The sequence below is a fragment of the Alligator mississippiensis genome, chromosome 7, assembly GCF_030867095.1.
Source record: "Alligator mississippiensis isolate rAllMis1 chromosome 7, rAllMis1, whole genome shotgun sequence".
NCBI lineage: Eukaryota > Metazoa > Chordata > Crocodylia > Alligatoridae > Alligator > Alligator mississippiensis.
The window spans coordinates 69,889,014-69,904,781 of NC_081830.1; the positions used below are offsets into that span (position 1 = coordinate 69,889,014).

The 15,768-nt window shown below is 40.1% G+C and overlaps 1 long non-coding RNA gene across 2 annotated transcripts in view; it reads left to right on the forward strand.

Annotated features, from left to right (window-relative positions):
- Positions 1–15,768, forward strand: part of LOC106738174 (uncharacterized) — a 64,342-nt gene that overhangs the window by 31,012 nt on the left and 17,562 nt on the right. For both annotated transcript variants that reach the window (XR_009463504.1, XR_001372779.3), the window contains exon 2: positions 3,528–3,655. This is a non-coding gene — a long non-coding RNA (uncharacterized LOC106738174). The remainder of the gene's footprint in view (positions 1–3,527; positions 3,656–15,768) is intronic.

A 15,768-nucleotide genomic window follows, 5' to 3' on the forward strand; every position in this document is an offset into this window, starting at 1 on the left:
AATTTTCTGTGATTTGTGTGTACACACAAATTAGAAGCTCCTTTAAAACAATGTGTTGCTATTTTATTTTTCTGTCATAATGATGATTTACAGAATCCTACATTAAAGACATCATATTAAAGCAAGTTGTTCCAATATGTATTGTCTTCATACTTTTTTGTCTCTGTGTTGTTATCATCGTACTTGTAAAGCTAACTCAGAATCTTAAATATTTGTTTGCAGCTAAATCCTAGAAATTGATTCTGATATATTTTTGTGTAAAGTGATTTATAATGGTGGTCATTGTGTAACTAACAGCACTGTTAAATGTTAATAATATCCTAATGAATAATGTTAACTTCCTTTTTTAAATGATTTTGGCTGGAACATCTATGCAGTGATTTTCTATATATTATTTGTATTGAGCTGTTTTATTTCAGACGTTTGATCATCTGCATCTAAACTTTGGAGGATCCCAGTACTCATGATCTGGTTCCAGTCATGAGTGGGGGCTAATTAATACATCGATCCTTTGTGGCAGGCATCTGGAGTTCACACCCATGTTGAGCGGTGTTAAGCTTGGTCACCTGGCTTGCAATGTTGTTCTCCTGGGGTCCAGCCAATGAACTATATATTAAATCATGAACCTTTTGGTTTTAGAATAATATTGTGCATACTGTAATTTGGAGATACCATGATCTTCTTGCACTTGAAAGACTTGATATATTTAGACACTGTCCCTTGCACTGTGGGCAGGCTGACCCCTGCAAGAGTCTACAAGTGCTTCTAAATGTGAGGATCTCAACACAATTCATGGTGATGGTGGTTTGCCCTCAGGCTTTCCCTCTATCTTGCTCCTTAAGCCTTTTGACTAGAGGCAAACAAGACTAGGAGTCATCTGAACTCCAAGGCTTCCTGGCTTGGGGCTTGCAAGTAACAAGCCTGCCATAGATTTGGGAGTATTTGAAGCCCCTGAGTGAAGAGTCTGGGAGGTAGGATACTTGCCAGTGGTAGTGACGTACAGACTTAAATGACTGAGCTCTGCACAGTCAGAATTTGGAACTGTTTTTTTTTCCCTTGCAATTGAAATTAAAACAAAAAAAAAACAAGAAAAAAAACACAAGGAAAATGTTGTACTTTAGGTCCAAACATGTTGCTTAAAAGTGTGTTTATGGAGTTACCTGTGCTAAAACTTGCAGCAGTTTCAAAAAACGTAAAATGCATCAGTTCTGGACATGTCTATGGATACCTGTAGCCATTTTTCTATGTGGCAAATTCTGTCTATTTCAAGGTCAGTGCTTTCTTCCATGTGCTCGGGGAGAGGAGGGCCTGATGGTAAGGAGAGGGGAGAAGGCACTGGAAGTATAAGAAGGTGTTGGTGGGGGTTCAAAAGGGAAAGGGGCTACTTGACTCCCCCCCCCCCCTCTTCAGATTTGTTTTCCCTGCTGTAGTTGTGGGATAGGGGCAAATTCAAGGCAAACCTCCAATAATTAGATTCTATACTTGGAAAATGTATAACAAATTTATAAAATTTCCATAAAGAGAGTCTAATTATTGGGGGTTGTCTTGTATTCAAGTATGAATGGTATTTCTGAAATCTTAATTACCTAAAGGTCTGACAAGTGACAGAATTCCTACACAGTTATATACTCTGGATTTACTTCATAGTAAACTCATTCTCTTGTAAGGAGTAGATACGTGATCAGGTCTCTCAAGCAGTTTGCTTAAAGTGTTATGCAGAGTCCGTTATCTATCTGCTGGGGGAGCCTCCAGGGAGGAATTTGCTGGGATCAATACAGCAGTATAATTTACACTGATATTAATTAAAAAAAAAAAATCATTGCTTTTTGAAGGGTAACCTTTTCCTGGAGTGGAAAAGCATGAATTATGTCGTGTAAGATTCTGCATTGTGTCCACTTTACTTTACTACACAGCAAAATGAATTTACTTTGTAGTATTCATTTTACATGTGTGCAGCCTAAAACAGATAAGAGATGGGAACAAATCCTTAATTCTCAGCCGATGCAGAAGGTTTTGTGAATAAAAATGGCAATATTGCTAAACTCAAGCATTCAAAAATAGAAGTGTCTTTTTGTTGACAGGAAACCAGCAGGGTCTCTGTGTTTGAATAAACCCAGAGGGTTGTTATGCCTCTCACCCTGTCAATTAATTAAATTTTTGGTGGACCTAAAAGGGACTCCCTGAGCATAGACCTATGGCCTGGTCTCACCCAGAGGACAATAAACCAATAATTACAAGACAGTCGGATATACATTCAGTGAAAATATATTGTAACAAGTCCAATCACTAACAGCACTAACAAGAACAACAAATAGGAATCTTAAGACAGACCAGTATATACAGTATTTACAAGTAACAGCCAAACTGTAGGCCTGTACGAAGCGGCAAATATTCACTTCGGATTTGGATTTGGCCGATTCAGAAGGACAGTGACTCGATTTGGAGATTTGAATCATTGTTCTGATTTTGATTTGGCACTCCTTCAGAGATTTGGCCATAGACTAAAAAGGCAGCAGTTCTTGCCCCACTGGATAGAGCTGCCTCCAGCTGGTAAGTCTGTGGTGGGAAGGAGTGTGGGGGAGGGAGGGATTGGGGCTGGGACTGACTGCCAAGCAAATTTAGTATCTTTAGCAATGGCCAAGAGGGTTCAGGCCTCATTTCATCACAGCCCAAATGCATCTGAACATCCTGTGTAAGTGTTGTCCCCAGTAACAGTAAAGGGTAGGGCTTCAGTTTGCAGGGCTTATAGTCAGGAAGAGGGCTGAATATAGGGCAGGTTTGGTCTAGAGTTTATCATTTCACTGATGTTAGCTGATAACACTTTGCTTTATAGGATAAAACGGCTCCTATTTGCTCAAGATCCCTCTATTTTAACTTCCGCACAAATCCTTTTTGTATAAACGGTTGTATTAGTTGGGTGAAGTAAATGTATCCTAAGTTTGATCTTTTTTTTAATTCACCTTATTTAACGGTACAGTTATCTGCTTCTCTATCTCAGAACGCTTTGTTAAGATACTTTATATTTAAATAGTTTTGGCTCAGCTGCTTTGTAATATGCCAGTAAGGCTGGGAATAATACCAGATCATTAGAGAGTAACATGGAGTAACCTGTTTTAATTAAGTCCTAGGTGGCTATTTACACTTCCTTGATGCATGCATATTAGAAATGACAGCGTTATCCCTCTTGCTTGGTTTTTATTTTCCTAAGGTGACAATTTAGGGTAGCATGCTTTTAGATAATATACCAATACATTTATATATGAGCACTACACACTTCCAGATTTTAATATAATTTACTTTTTTCCATTATTAGGTTGTTGTTTTTTTTTTTCCCTGTTTCCTTTCCTCCAATGTCATTGGCTTGCTTACAGAGGAATTTACTGGTTCTAAAATGTTCTTGTTGTATTTTTGTGAAACATTTGTTCCTGGTTTCGTTTATTAACATACCTACAGTACTTTTAATGGGTCTAATTCAATTCCTAAATATGGAAAGAATAAGACTTGACTCTCCTTCACATACATTTCAGTGCAACTCTACTGGCATCTGTAGAATTACTTCTGATTTCTGCTCCTGGATTAGAGGTCAGATGCAAAGAAACTTGAAAGAGCTTCACTTCTCAACATGAAACACTAATAGCCTCTAAGAACACCTAAGGTGAGATTTGATTTTTCTTTTGTTTTTCCCCAAAGGGGCTTCATAGAATTAGATGCCTACATTCTGCTGACTTTCAGGGGGATTTAGAATCCCAGCAGCCATGAGTTCTTTTGAAAACTAGCTCAAGTCCATATCATATGTGACTTAAGTAGGGAGGGGCACGTTTTACATTCCACAATATATCATGGGTTCTAAAGATTGATTTGAAGACAAGTATGGGATTCATGTTTTTGGGGACACTGGTGGCAGGGAGGAAGCTTAAAGAAAAACAGAGCTGACTTCTATTATGAAGATTAATAAGCCATTGATATTGAATTTGCAAATACATCTTCTCATGTGACTCATTTCACAGATTCTGTCATAGTAAACCAATATATGGGACTTTCTATTTAAATTCTAGGATATTGGATTAGATTGTTCAAATGGAGTTAACTCATATGAATTGACTCTACACTCAATGAAGAGGTGAGGTTATATAAGTTTATCTTAAAAAAAAATATATAAAATGGACAAATAATGTCAACGTTATCTCCTTCCCCTTCTCAGAATCTGTTTCTTTCCCCAAGGCAAATCCCTGCATTTTTAGTGCTAATAAAGTACTTTGCCATTGACTTTTTAAAAGGAATTAGGCTAGAGTTTTAGTTTGTCATATATTATGTTTCAAGGATGATAATTGTATATTCAGCTATCTTCCAAGAGGTGTTCATTGAGATTCTCCTTTCACAACCAATTTAAAACACACTCTACCTCTGTGAAAAATTGTTCCAACTCGGTGAATGACGTGAATCTTAATACACTGGAACATATGGTATCATCTCCAGTAATTATAATCTTGGAACCATTATTTCATCTGAAAGTTGCATAGAATCAAAATGATTATGGGAAAGTCATAAGTTTTGGTCCCCCGTCCCCACCTTTTTTTTAAATTTTCATATGAGAGAGATAAATGAGAGAGTGCAGATAAGTTTCATTGTTTCAGCTCAAACCTTAGATCTCTTTGCAAAAGCTGAAGTTCGGTTGTTGGTGGATTTGCTTAATGTATTTCTGTCTGGTTGATAAATATATCACTATAAAGTCTACACCTGGGCATTTTGAGGAAATTGTCTGCTAGCCTACAAATATTTGGGTGGGGACCTGGGAGAAAGAAGAGCTGTGTACTTTTTTTAGTAGCTAACATATAAAGAAAACGTGAATGTCAGGTACCTGCAGGTTAATGGTTGTAAATAGGATACATGCTCGATGTGATTTCTTATTGATGCCAAGGCAGATCCTATTACATTTAAAATAGCCTTGAAATATATGAGGTAAAGAGTGGCTTTCTTTTTTGTGCACAAAGTATCACTAAAAAACATTTTTTTGGATAAACTTTAAATGTGCTAAGAATATTGCTCTTCAGCTTTGTATTACTTTGAAGAATAGAAGACTCTGAACTGTTTTTTCCAAAATTATTAAATATACAGGCAAACATTTCACTTTGGTTTTGGTAACTCTGACAGCATAGAACTTGTTTTGTTTCTTTTGGCAATTTAAAATGTGTACTGTGTAAACTGGATAAGTACTTTGGACTACTGACAAGAGACTGGGAAACATCTCTCCCAGGTTGTTTTGTGTGTTGGCATTCTTTCTAATTATCTGCTATATTGTGGGTAGCTCTTTAAACTAATAATTAAGTTTGTCTTCAAGGGTTTGCATTTAGTAATAATATTAATTATATAACACATATATCAAAATCTCAAAGTATTTTACAAACAGTTGTGAATACTATTTTAATTATTTTTTTAATCCATGGTCCTCACATTACGAAATGCATTTCTTTATGGATAGTGCAAGATATGCAAGTCAGCAGCAACAGAACATCCAGTCAGAAATCTAGGTTACTCTTCCTTTGAAAACTCAAGTCATATGAAACCAATGGCCAGATTATTTTGGTGCATACTATGAAGAGGTTTTTGCTAACTGCTTGGATACTACTGTCCTGCAAAATCCAGGCTATACCTTTTAGTATAGTCATAGTAACACACAGGCTTTAGATAAACAGCTGTTAAATCATCATGATTTAGCTACATGTAGTGCCCAAGCTTTCTGTGGAGAATACTTTTTGTTGTATACCAAGGCCTTGAAGGAATTCTCTTATGGCACATGTCACTGATAGTGCATTATAGTGTACAGTGACAGACTGTAGGCTAAAACATTGCAAAAAGTATCTGCAATCTCACCTGACAGTACAGAGATGCCCTATATCCACCAAGATATAATCTGAATTTTTATGAGATCACTTAGGTTGAATATCTGCTAAAAAAGCAAGTGATATGAATTATCCAGGGATGATTTGAAACCACTGACAATTCATTGCCTCCATATCTTTTGCTTCAAACAAAGATGGCAATCGCTGCTGTTCAGAAATGTTTCATCATGGCAGGCAGCCAGGAAAGATAAAGAACCATTACACCTATGAAAGTGTGCAATGTCAACAGTCTGAGAAATGCCAACATAAAACACAAGTAGACTCTGGCACTAAGCAAGTCTCACATTTTAAATTCTGAAATGTTTAAAAGGCCCAAGGTGATACTTTTATGAAACTTGTTTAATGCATTTAAAATATTTATAAGAGAGGCCCACTGAGATGTTACAATTAAAAAGAAAAGTCTGATTTATATGGATGATCTTTTGATTAGACATATGCTGAAGTCTCTGAAAAGAGGCTGGTGAACAGGGCATTGCTAACAAGCTTTTCATGTCTGAAGCTTTTGATCTAAAAGGATGCAAGTCTTGTAGGAGTGTGTGGTAGGTGAAGTGCATTTCTTTTCGATGATGGTTTTTCTTAGGCTTCCTGCCAAAAAAGATCAAGTTGCAACAGATTTGACTTGTGACACTTAAACTATGTTGTCATTCAGACTTCTGTTCCAGCAGTATATCTGAAAAATTCACCAGGTGGAGCAAGAATTTATCATGGGACCAGACATATCACATACCCCTTTATCATATCAGGAGTGGAGCCAGAATACCAAAATGGGTGCCTGTAGATGTGTGGGATGCCTGCTCCAATGCTCTGTAATAACATGTCGAAGCAGACTTGATTAATCGAGTCTGCTGGAGCATGTGAATTGGTACGCTGAACGAGCTTTAGTTAAAGTGCTCCTGCTGCCACTTTGAAGTGCGGGATGCTGAATACGCAAGATGCTGCAGGCACTTTAATTAGAATGGTCCCAAGAGCTGCTCTAACTAAAGGCCCTCCCTGACCCCTGGAGCACATGGATTTTTTTTTTTTTTTTAAACAACAACAACAACAAAACCTCAAAACACCCGATATGTCCAATTGTCTTTTCACAGCAAAGGCCAGTGGATTTCCATTATTCTCCTATTAAATTTACTGCTTTCATGTTATCCCCTATCTTTAGTATTGTTACTCAAGACTGTTGCTAAAGCTTAATTGTTTCAGCTAATATAATGAGACATTGTGTTTTGATTCTTTTCTGATTCATTTTAGTTGTGAATTGTAAGCAACTCTGCTGAAGTAGTGCAATTATACTCCAGTTGAAACTCCTGCAAATGAAAAAAATCATCAGGTCTTTATTTTCCAGACTTGCTCTGGAGAAAGCGTTCTGAAGACTGCACATGTGTATTGGTTTGGACTGGAAGAAGGGGTCCCTAGGGAAAATCTAAGAACTTTTCACTTGCCTGAATGGCAAGGATAGCAATCAGAGTTTCTCTGTCATTTGGTTAGTTAGAAATAGGATGACCATCATCCCAGTTTGCCTGGGGCAGTCCTAGATTTTGAAGGCTGTTGCTGGTTGTTTGGCAAAAATTAAAATGAGAGTCCTGCAATTGCAGGGGTGCGGTGCATATCCTGGCAGAATGGCATGGCATGTGCTAGGCAGCTATACCTCTGTGCCAGACTGTGCTGATGCCCCTGTCTTTTGGCCTCTGCCACTGCCTACAGCTGTGCTGCTGACTTGGGGTGGGGCAAAGGGAGAGGGCAGTGTCCCAGATGTTCCAGGTTTCCTTATGGTCATTCTAGTTAAAAAATAAACTATATATTAAGTGTCACTCTGGTCTTGGAAAATGACAATACATTATTCTGACATTTTTTACAAGTCAGATCTGTTGAAATCAGAATTCTGTAGCAAGACAATGAATGCATCAAATTGAACAACAGTAAATGGGCTTTGGTCAAGTATCCAGTATTAATAGTGCAGTAAATTTTCCTTGTGGGATTTCTGTGATTATACAGTAAACAGCATATCTTTTCTTTGTTTCAGGGAGGAAGGGTTTCTTTTTCAGTGTGCCACTGTAGCCTGATGTAAGGAGAAAAAGGAGGGTCACTGTCTGTATTAGTGGATGTACTGTAATATCAAATTGGGACATAGCACAATATCTTAACATTGAATACAGCGCGATTCTTTGTTCTGGTGTGACTGCAGGCTGTGGTTCTGCAGTCTGTATAAATTTGTCATAATCTAGTGTTATAGTGGCTACGTACAGGTGTTGTATTTCTATTGGGAGACTTGCTCTCCCAGTAGAAATTACAAACATAAAAGCGTTAACTCTCTCAGGGGAAACATGCCCCCTTTGGGGGGAAAAAAAGAAAAGATCTTCCAGGTATCTACTTGGAAAATTTCTCTTATAAGTGTGAATACTTGTATGCTTCCAGTGCTAGTGTAAATTGGACTTGAAGTTAGGAGTCATAATCTAGTCTCCAGCTCAACATATCACTTGCTCCATGCTTTTCCTGCCAAAGCCAGTGAAAAGCTAGCATAGCTAGCTTGTACCCTTCTTCCCCCCAGCACCACATGTCTATATTCTGAAATGTAATGAACTGCACTACTGTTTCTATGATAAAATTTCCTAAAGCTGGTTAGGATACTTGCCTAGTCCCTGACCTCTTGCCCTGTAAGTGAACACAAATATGTGAGATATTTTGAAAACACTAGGAGTAGAATCAAATATTAAAAGGGACTTCCGTTTTTAGTCCTGTAAGGAGGACTCTGGCATATTAAATTACCTATCACTTCCCTGAAGTGTGAACCTTCCAAAGTCCTTTGTCTCCATCTTAATTAATGTACAATTCCTGTTGTCCCTCATAGAGAGACAACAGGAAGTCTTGCCCTTGAAAACAGTATATCATCCTCAATATAATTTTTGTAACTTCATCTATCCAGTGCTGTAGATATTATACATAGATCATAAAGATTATAATTTACATTATATTGCCACATAAAACTTTAGTCAGTCATAGTATTATTATTGAACTATTAAACAATGAAAATTGTTGCACAGGATGTATTTCTCTGAAGGCTACATGTGGTATTTTAATTGAGTAAAATTATAATACCAAAGCAACTTGAATTATTTTTTGTACTTTCATTACAGTCTGTAGAAAGAACTTGGTGATTATTCTGGCACAGTTCATATTCTAATGGCGAATGGACATTGTGCGTGAATAGCTACAGGTTAGAGCAGTGCCTGTGAAGGCTGGATGGTATTAGCCTGAATACATTCCCTAACATCTTTTTTTGGTCTGTCATTCAGTAAAGCCATTAGTTCTGGCATTAAGGTGTCTATTCACATTATAATTTGAGGATGAAGATGTTCAGAGCAATACAAATGGGACATATAAGTGAGATAATAAAATTTAATAATGCCATAGGACAGTTTCAAGGTTAGCATGACCCACTTTGACACACAACCTCTAAGAACCCCTTTCTATTTTTCATGAGTGACAAGAATTCCATCAAAACCCTCCAACAAAATGACAAGCAAATCTCTATGGGGGAAGAGGAGAAAGATTCCCTCTTTTAATCAATTCTTTCTATGGGAATTTTTCACAGGAAGTGGTGGTTTGACCTGGGAAAGTTAATATTACTGTTTCAACTTCTAAGTGCCAATTTTGAGCTAGCAGTTGGTACAATGGTTCAACTCTTTTAAAAAAAAAAAAAAAAGGTGGCGGGGAGCGCAGGGGGAGACCAGCACAAAGTTGAACCTATATATAAAGCTTGGCGTGGTATCACTACCTGGGAATGTAAGAAGTTCTTTCTTCTCTCTAAAGTGGGGAGAGAGACACTTATTTGGATCACATTTCCAAGAGCTGATGGGATACATGAAAGCATGCTACAGGTTTACATCGTTAGACTGAGTGTTTAATGTGCCAACGGAGAGGCTTGTACTAATTTTAGCAAATCTGCAGAGCTGTCTGAACGAAGAAAAAGGAATAGTGGTTGCTCCATTCATCACTTGTCCTATCATTTCAAGAGCCTTTCAAAATCCCATTATGTTCTGCAAACTGAAACAAGTCAAAATTACAGATTCTTAGACTTTTTTTTCCAAGGCTTGCTGCATGTTTGTAATAAGTGAATTGTTTCTAATACTGATAGTGTCAGTAATACAAAGTTTCCTATCCCAAGTATTGTAAACATGCTTTCAAATTAATTTTCTTCAATTCACTTTTTCCATTAGGCAAAGTTATTCTGATCCTCAAATTACTTTATGTATATATCCTTCAGGCAGTACTTCTGCTGTTCCATTTATACTATCTTTACCCTTTTGACTTGTATGTATCTTAAGTTTCTTTTTTTCACTCATGCCTCTACCAGAGAGTACTAATTCCCAGCTCAGTATTTTTTGCCTGTCAGTGGGTGCATCTACACATGCTATTTAGCATGGAGAAATAAACTGGTGTATATCACGCTGGAGTTTATCACTCTCAGGTGCCATGTTTGAACATGTACACAGGACCACAGCACATGGAGTTGGGTTAGAGCATCTCCGGCTGGCAGGGGCCTGGGGGGTCACCCTGCCAGCTCAGGGCTGCTCTGACCCAACTCAACATGCTGTGGAGGGGCTGGCTGGGGCATGAGGGTACTCCAGTGCTGGGCTAGCTGGCACATAGCACTGAAACACCTTTATGTCCCAGCCAGGCCCCTCACTGTTTACACACGTGTTACTATGCTGTAGGATAATACTTGTATTTGCAGGTATTAACCTGTGGTGGAGCTGATTAGTTTCTTACAACCTAATAAGGCCAAATATGTAGCCATTGAGACTTTACTGCAGTGCTAATTAGGCTGCTCCACAATAAATATCTTATGTAAATGTGCCCAGTTTGACTTCTATTTGGGCAACATATTTGATTTCCTTTCCTCAGGTTTAGGAAGAGACTTGGTGGTGGCACCATTCCCTTGATATGAGAATAACAGTCTTCTAGTAAATAGGGAAGTCATAGATATGTCCAGAGATGACTGAAGAGGTCAATTGGAGATCACATCTTGGCTGCACATGAAGACATTTAAAACCCAGGGGGCTGCCTATTGATAGCCTGCATCTTCCCTGGCAGGGAAGAGGTCCAGCTATGAAGAAGTGGGCAAGGGTGACCCAGGGAGCAGTCCCTAATGCCCCCTGGCTGAAGAACTCACCTGCGTAGCATTCTAGGCAGGGGACTGGAATGCATGTAAGCTCCAGCTTCTGGAGAACTTGTACAATATTTCCCCTATACCAGAAGAAGGGTAATTGTGCCCAATAGCTTGCAATTATAAAAATATAATTTTTTTGCAAAAATCTAGTTGGCCTAATAAAAGATATCAGCTCTTCCATGAATTCTGATTCCTTTTGCCTCTAGACCAATACAGCTACAACCTGGATACCTGCCAGCTTCTGGGCTACTTTTAGCTGAAATTCTTACCAATAGAACTAAATGCCTGTTTGCAGCTTTAGACTGCATGAGTTTTTCTGCTGGGGTCAATGAAGTAGCTCTGCCTGCTTTTTCCTTTTTTGTCTTCAGCTGTAGATTTGTGTTTTGAGTTTTTGAGACCAGAGTCTGCCTTGGTACTGGTGTAATAAAGGAGAGTAAAGGTGCTGACAAATGCAAAGTGCTCTAAGACCAGGATTCTGTAAGAGTGGCTATTGTATAGCAATGTGCATAGCACTTTTTCTACAACTAAGCAGGGAAAACTTCATGTTGACCTCGTGCCAGCTGGCACTTGCTATTCACAGCAGAATACATGCTAGTTGACTTGGGGTTTAGATAAACCCCTCTTCCCTTCAAGAAAATCATGTACTTAGTACATTTTTGTGAAGCAGAAATATTCTGCATGCTTGCTCATGCATTAAGGAGATAATCTGGAGAATCTTTTTCCTAAATGGACAAAATTATATGAGGGCTTTCTGATTCTGTCTTTGAAATGACCAGAAAATGTACCTTGTTTGAACAGAGTGAGACCCTATAAAGGCAAGTTTGATGTCCATATAAGGACCTTGCTGCATATTAATTTTAGAGGGTTCCTGGAGCTCTTAACCCTCAACGTCCACCCATTAACACCTAAAACTAATTCTAACCACAGTGTAGGTGCCTTAAATGTAGTCTACTTCAGGATAAGTTTATTTTGATCCAGGTTATCCAGATCATGTTCCATTAATATGTAGCCAGTCCCCACAGATGAGACAATCCTGGAATGCTAAAAGACTAACCTGGATATGTCCCCTCCCCCACCCTCCTGTTCTGTGTGGACAAACTGTCCACCCCTAAACTCTACTGCCCAGGGGGCAGTTGTGGAACCAAGCCAACTCTCCCTCCTTCCCTTGAGAGTGTGACCTTCCCACTTCAGGGGTGCAGGCCCACGCAAACAGCCTGCAGAGCACATGCCAGCAAGCCAGGTTGCAGTGTAGAGTACACGGTGCCCCATTCCCTGGCCTAGCTTATCCAAGGTGTTGGTATAATGTTAAAAGCTCAAGTCCTGCACATGTGCAATAGGTCAAGATTCTGCAGTGAACTTTTTACTTCTCAGGAGGGGCTAACCTAAATGCATATACTAGCATGCACAGTAGGTGCCAAAAGTGGAGACCACTATTCCTTGAGGTAGAGTGGATGATGATTGGTTAGAATTGTGAAAGGTAAGATGTTTGTTTCAACATGTTGATTGATGAACACGCCAATTTTATAAGTGTTTGAGTGACAGATACCTTAGATGTGATTGCATTGTGAATGCGGGGCAATTTTGAAGTCTGTGGTCCACTTGGGGGGGGGGGGGGAGGGGGGCAGGGAGGGAGTGTAAGGAATGGTGTGTGCCTTGAGGCCTCTGTCTGAAGAGCGACTGCTTAGGTCTAGTGAGTCTGAGACCTGATGAATTAAGGGTGTTTGGTGAGTGTCTGGTGTCTGGAGAAATTGGAGATGTGTGTATCCCACATAGAGCAAAACATGTAACAAGGCCCTAATTCTGGAATGGGTTTTCATATTTCTGGAATTGTGCATGTAGCCTGCACTGACAATTAATGCATTTCCATGCTCAATATTGATGCAGCTTTAATCTATTCACTTAAAACCCTCGTCCTCCTTGATGACGATTTAATATTCAAGTACATTTGTTATCTGTCCTTTAGGCCTTGAAAACAACCTTCATGCATTTTCATTGAAACTAAATGTAAACATGCCATTCTGTGGCATTTTTTTGTTTAAGCACAAAAAATCTGGTTATAAATTGAAGGTGTAGTAGTGCAAGAAATAATTGTATCAGTACAAAGGAGGGATACATTGCCGGCATGACTGAAAACATAGAGTTAGATTTTTATAAATCACAAAATGCATCTAAAATCTGGTGGAAGACATTCTTCTGTGTATTAAACCAAATGGTACAATGTGTTTTAAATGAGGTAGAGAATTTGATCAAGATATAAACTCCTAACAAAAGAACTTTTTAAAATATGGTAATGGAAGTTCACTGGCAGTACACTTGGAGTAGTGATCCAACCACATATACAGAATATAACCATGTGGCTCACTTACATAAGTTTTTAAATAGTTTGTTGCTCGTCAAAGAAGAAAATATGGTCTTTGCAGGCAGGCTACAAATACAGGTGGAACTGGAAAATTGGGCGAGTCAGAACCAGATGAAGTTGAACATTGAGAAATGTAAAGTGCTCCACTTGGGGATGAACAACCCCCAACACACCTACAGGCTTGGTGGTGCTGAACTGACTAGCACCATGAACAAAAGGGACTTGGGGATAATAATAGATCACTGTCTGAATATGAGCTGGCAGTGTGATGCTGTTGCCAGCAGGACAAATAATACCCTGGCATGCATCAATCGTTGCATCTCCAGCAAAACCAAGGAAGTGGTTCTTCCACTCTACTCAACATTGTTGAAACCCCCAACTAGAGTACTGCATCCAGTTCTGGGTGCCGCACTTCAACAAGGATGTGGTAAAGCTTGAGAGAGTCTAGAGAAGAGCCACATGCATGACCAGAGCCTTGCACGGCAAGCCATATGAGGGAATGCTGAAGGACCTGGGACTCTTCAGCCTAAAAAAGAGAAGGCTGAGAGGGGACTTTGTGGTGGTAAACTGCTACCTCAGGGGTGTACATCAAGGGCTCAGTGAACAACTGTTCACCAGGGCACCCTTGAGAAAACCAGGAGTAATAGCCAGAAACTCCTGGAAGACCAATTCAGGCTCAACATTAGGAAAAACTTCTTCACAGTTAGACTGTCCAGACTCTGAAATAAGCTTCCTCCAGAGGTGATGCAATTGCCTACCTGGAAATCTTCAAGAGGAGACTGGACAGCCACCTTGCTGGGGTCACCTGACCCCCAGGTATTTTTCCTGCTTGGTGCAGGGGGCTGGACCTGATGATCTTCCAAGGACCCTTCCCATCTTACAATCTATGTATTTGCCTTTAGTTGATTTAGGTTACTTAGGTGATTTTATAGGTGTTAGTAGAAATGATAAATCCATTACTTGAAAAAAAAAATGTTAATGGTATAATCATGCTGTACTTTGTGCAGAGTTAGTATTTGGTTTCTATAGCATTGGAATGAATGAATAAATATTAAAATACATATTTTCTCAACTAAAACACTCCCTCTCCCTCCCCCCAGAGCCCCCAATGTGCCCAAATTGGGTACAGGTTATAACCAGGGAAGCTGTTTTCTTTGCTGGAAAAAAAGCATGCCTAGAGACATGGCACATGCCATGCAGCTGCCCAGATGGTTGCCATTTGTGTCTAACTTAAGACTCTGCCCCTTTAGCTTCCTATTTTATTTTTCTCTTGGGTATAGCTATTGGCTGAGCACTGTAGCTTGTACCTGAAGCAAACAGTGACCTGCTAGTAGTATCTTTATGAAGCTTGTGATTTTTGAACAACAGTTTTGATTTACAGGAACTTACTTTAAAAACTACATATGGTATAGAATTATCAGTCTTGTTGTTGTCCCTGCAGAGGTCTGGGGCCTAACCTTGTGCAACACAGAGTGAGTCCCCTTGGGAACACTGTGTCCAGGAAGTGTGGCATCCCAGGAGACAGTCTGGGTGAGGCAACAGAAACTTTGACATGGCCTGCTGCCTCTCACTTGGGCTGTTTTCTGGGATGCCATGCTTCCTGGATACATTGGACGTGTCCAGACATGCAAGCACATGTGCTTGCAGCAGCTCAAATAGAAGTGGTGCAAATTTGAGCCGGGCTTTTTGCCTCAGCGCATGTACTTAGACATGCACTCTTTGTTGTGGAGCAAATTGTGCTACTTGGGGCAAAATAACCGTGCCTGGATCCTCCTGGATCAGCAGCCAGGGGAGCTAGAACCCAGGGCCAGTACTTGTGTTGTCCCCAGCAGTATAAAAAGCCACCCTGGCAAGTAGCTCAGGGCTACTCACTCTCAGGAGCTTCTGGGCCCCAGCCAATTGGTACCTGGGGACACTATCCCTTGTGCTAGCTGGACTGCTGAAGCAGCCCTGAGGGTTCCCTGCACCCTCTACCCACTGCAGCAGTCTGGCAGTGGGGGCTGCTGCCTGGCTGTGACCTGCTGTGCACCTGCCAGACCTGGATGGAGACTGCACAGCTAGTAGAGGCATCTCCCCTCTGGGCCAACTGCCAGTGGGCTGTGGTTACAGGGTTGGCCTGTGTGCGGCACTACTGCCACATGTGCCCCTTGCCTGGCCATCTGGACAGCTATTGCCCAGAAGATGTTCTGGGTGTGGTGGCCTGCTTTAAACTGTCAAAACATGTCCTCCTGGCCCCGTTTGGCCAGGAGGGCCACCACATCCAGCTGGGTCTGAGGCGCCAGCTCTGAGCAGGCAGGGTCCTGCCACTGGCCTCCTGAGCAGGAATTCTGGAAAAAATCCCTGATTGA